The sequence below is a fragment of the Lepisosteus oculatus genome, chromosome 14 (assembly GCF_040954835.1).
Source record: "Lepisosteus oculatus isolate fLepOcu1 chromosome 14, fLepOcu1.hap2, whole genome shotgun sequence".
Classification (NCBI taxonomy): Eukaryota; Metazoa; Chordata; class Actinopteri; order Semionotiformes; family Lepisosteidae; genus Lepisosteus; species Lepisosteus oculatus.
The window spans coordinates 23,071,047-23,075,599 of record NC_090709.1 but is presented as its reverse complement, the minus strand read 5'-3'; the positions used below and the strand labels follow the sequence as shown (position 1 = coordinate 23,075,599).

Here is a 4,553-nt window from a genome sequence, read left to right as displayed (position 1 = left end):
ACTCGTTTAAAAAAACACGGTCTTCTCGTTCCTAAGTCAGATTTTTAGTGCTTTCGAACGTTACTTCCAACCTGGACTGACAGCTCACCAGATCTGTTTGTGATCAGACCATGGAGTCAGGGGCTGTACCAAGCGCACGTTCCTTCCCAATGCTGAGGCGATCATTCAGAAGATGGGTGTGAAGAGAGACAAGCTTTGTCGACTAAAAAACAAGGCAGGATATGCACGGATACTAATCACTGGCGATAGTTATGTTCTCTTACTATTGAGACTCCTACATTGCAAGTTTTTTTGAAGACTTCGAAATAGGCACGGGTGGGGTTTGATAAAACGATCGTCGATTTACGAGACTGACGCCTTACCACTTGGCCACCGCACCTTCGAAAAAACGTGGGAATAATGTTGTTCAAATTATTTTTTTTCTGAATCTGGTTTACATCGCCTGGAGGTAGCAACAACAATAAAAGGGATACTTAACAAGGCGATACACTGTAGCAGTGTGACTCCAACAGATGCTCCTGAAGAGGCTGGAGGTTTAAGCCAGCTCCTTAGAGCGCTCGGCCGTGTTACTCTCAACAGCGGCTCTTCAGCTCTTGTTGTTTGACCTAGTGGTTTTATGAGGCGTGGAAATGACCGCAACTTCGTTTTCTGAGATGCTTTCTCTCACGTGGTGAAATCTCGACCTCTTTGGCATCTCTGGCTATAGTTCTTCTGTAGAGCACCTCTGCTTATAGTGCCCTTGAAGTCATTTTATTTTTACAGGAAGACGCATTCCCTAACAATCTCTCCTGTTTTAGAAATGCTTCATAAGGCGTGTTTGATTCAACGGACAAACAGTATACTAATTGTACAATGCAGATCTATGCAGCATTCGTACTGGATTTGACTGGGATTCTGAAATACTTCTTGAAAAGGTATTCAGATTTGAGAACCTATAATAAAAACACAGACCTGAAACTCCTTAGCTTCCAATCCTTTACTCTTCCTTTACTCTCGTAGTTTTCAAAACGACCTCCGTTGTCGGGCGCAGTTAAAGTGGAACTGGCCTGACTGCACAGGAAAGTACGGAATGCTAAAATGTTTCTACGGCTCAAAATGTCCCTTTAGACCCTCGTCATGTCTCTGTGAGGAACGGGTAGGTAGAGAGGTTTAATAGATGCTCATGATGTTTCACACGGGGTGTTACCTGTTGTAGTGTTTCAAAAGATGTGTTAGCGGACCACAGATTATCTTGAAAAGATTTGGGTTTGCACTGGCTGGGATTAAAAAACTGACTCAATTATTTGGAAGGCGCCTGTACCACCAACGCACTCCCGAGAAGCACCTGCAAATTATCACAATCCTCTCTCTCACCTACAAAGTTATGGAGACACAGACATCCAATGAAAGTTCAAGGCTCCACTCAAGGCTTTATTCACTCAAGGCTCCACTCTTTTGTTGTAATGTCATTTTAATAAATATTAGCTTTGACAAGGTGTCATTTTTGCCTCTTAAAGTTAAAGTCTGCTCCTTTCTTCCTGGTATAGAAAGAACTAAAGGTAAATTATTCAGCTCTACCGCCTGTGTGCATTGACAAGACATCTCAAAAGGACATATTAAATAAGAACACGATCCTTCCTGTTACCATTCCTGTGGTTGGGGCGTTGTTTCACCCTTTTACGTTAAATCATCAGTACTGCTGTTTTTCTATGCATAGTTTAATCAAGAGCACTTAAAAGATGCAAATAGGTTTCAAATAAAATAGAATTGAAGGACAGTCGAGTAAGGAGGTAGAAAAAAAAGCACTCCCCCGTCTGGGAATCAACCACCGTCGCCCATGTAACTGGATGCAAAAATAACAGATTAATTTGTGCCCAGCCTCTTGAAGCTTCGATGCGATTATTTTTCCTTCCTTATTTTTTCATTCCTATGAATTTACTCTGTAGTAGAAGAAACGCGAAAGTGGGAAACTGCAGGCATTCTTCGTGAGTGGTGTGAGCAGTGAGCATTTGCACATCTCTAAGTCTGTTCCATAAACTTTTTCATCGGGGATGTAGCTCAGTGATAGAGTGCATGCTTTGCATGTATGAGGTCCCGGGTTCAATCCCTGGCATCACCAGGTGCTTTATATTACAGTACTCACATTGCAATCTTCTGTTGAGTGAGAACTCTTTGCTCGTGTTCAGAGAGAGCCAGGTTTACACAATTAAATGCAGGCACACTCGACGTGCTGCAGAGTTGCGCTGCTGTTTTAAATGTACCTCATTTAGTTCTGTTAAATCCTAAATTATTTGAACTAATTTAGTTAAGGAAAATGCAAAAGAGCATGACAAGTATTGATCGTATAAAATATCCATGGCACAACTCGAGAAAGTACTGAAGGACTACACATCGACTTTTGATGATTACAAGAGATTCAAGAAACACAACCGTCCGCACCTGGGTTTGGATCCTGAACGCTAGAGTTAAAAGAACATAAGCGACGTTTATGACCTATAAACTCTCTAAATTGTCTTATAGTTTATGAAATAAAACAATTTCTTAATAATTACTTACTGATGATAGACGATTTATTAAATTTTAACAAAATCACAATTACAAACTTTTTCGGTTAAACTGTTATTCACATACTCTAACGTATATAAACGTTAGTGTCTTCCGGTGTGTGAGCCAATTTCTCCCAAAAATATTCGTTAGTCTGTCGGGAGGCTGTGCAGGGTGTGAAGAAATAGAATTTCTAAAAGACAGGCTCCCTAAGCTTAACATCAAGGCAGAAAAAATGCTGTTTTCTCTACAGAAATGCTCTTTACATTTCAGCACTGTTGCAACTCCCTTTATAAAGGGTGTGCACACGTATACAACCAAGGCATTGAAAGATTTTTTTTTAAATTATTGTTTCAAAAAATGTTCCATTTGTTTTCTTTTTAATGTTGTTGATTAAAAGATTTTATTAAATGAGAAAAAAATCTGAATGTGAAAAAAGGTCCAAATGCTATTGAAAAAAATCAGTAATGTGAGGAAAGATGGATTGTGGGAGCCCCTTAACTACCCATGTCATGCTGTATTTCTCACTCATTCTACTGGGAGTGATGCCGTCGCTTCATGATAAAGTCTGTCAGTGGTCATTCCAGACGGGTCAGGTATGACTGGTCTTCGGCACAAGAGACACGTGACTTGCGAGGATCCCGACAGTGTCGATTTTCTTTCAGAGCCCGGATAGCTCAGTCGGTAGACCATCAGACTTTTAATCTGAGGGCCCAGGGTTCAAGTCCCTGTTCGGGCGGATGTGTTGTTCTTAAATCTATTGTGAATGTCATTCTAAATAGTCTTTTATCTTTCACTGTTCTAGCTGTACTGTGGTTATTTTAAATGTCCATTACTTGTATTTACAGTAGTGTATTTAGTGTTTCATTTCACAAACCGAAAATGTTCAAGTAGATCTTGTCACTCTATTCCACGTAATCATCTAAATTAAATCACAGTAGAGTACAGAACACGCAGTGAGGAGCTCACACAGTGAGTACTCTTGAATACGACAAGAGGAAAGGCACACTGCAACTCTGCAGAACATCACGTCCGAGTTTACAGTGACAGCAGAGGTTGGAAGCGACGTAGTTTTTTAATACTCGCTCGCTGAAGATCTCTCAAGAAACCTCGGTGGAGATTTAACGGGTGTCTAATAATCACGTTCAAAAAGATGACGATAAGTTTTTTTTTTAACTATGTAGCCTTAATGGCAACACGGTGTGAGTAGATCTTAAAGCAGCTGCAGAGTACCCGTAATGGCAACACAGTGCTTTGAGTTCGGCTTTTCTTATTTCTTCCGCAGAACCAGTGGAATCGGAATATACTGATCCGCATAAGAAGCGCTTTCGGTTTCTGATCATTTTTATTGAGCGCTGCTCTTAGTACCACAGGCAAGGTGGCTGACCGGGGTAAAGTTAGCTTGAAGTTCGAAAACGATTTTGGCACGCCTGTAGCGCTTTCACGAAATCTCTTAGAGTTACAAAAACACTTGCTTTGTGTATAAAATACATTGTGGATGATTTCTCAGCCTTTACTTTTTCGTTTTTATGACATTTTTTTGACCAAGCACGAATATGCTTTTGTCCATATCTCCGCAATGGAAGCACAGAACGCCTTCAAACCAAAAGCATTTTAAAGACCACGACTTGTGGATATTTCCACAGCCTTTACATCAAACTATCAGTGAGCTAATTATCTTTTTTTAAACCTCCGGTTTTTCATCGATGCGTAATTACGCACGAACTGGAACCCGGGGGACCGCTGTGCGCACACGTTCACAACGCGAGAAATACTGTTCAATACGGCTTCATGTGAAAAACCCGTATATGACCATAGGCAACAGAATAGCGCAGTCTCCAATTACTCAGACTGTAAGCACGGGAATAAAGCTTTGTTTGATTTCTGAAACCCTTCCTTTACGTCCTGTTTTCATTCAGGTAAGGGTCAACTATATTGAAAATACTACTGACAGCAGGAAGATTAAAATATTCTTTACTCAGCAGCTTATTAAAAACAGCTCCCATGATGTTCAAACCGATTTTTTACAC

General features: G+C 40.5%; 2 non-coding genes across 2 annotated transcripts; both read left to right on the top strand.

The window, feature by feature from the left end:
* Positions 1-2,026: 2,026 nt before the first annotated feature.
* On the top strand, positions 2,027-2,098 carry trnaa-ugc (transfer RNA alanine (anticodon UGC)). Its single transcript has one exon. It is a non-coding gene; the product is annotated as a tRNA-Ala (tRNA).
* Positions 2,099-3,189: 1,091 nt separating this feature from the next.
* On the top strand, positions 3,190-3,262 carry trnak-uuu (transfer RNA lysine (anticodon UUU)). Its single transcript has one exon. It is a non-coding gene; the product is annotated as a tRNA-Lys (tRNA).
* The last annotated feature ends 1,291 nt before the right edge of the window (positions 3,263-4,553 follow it).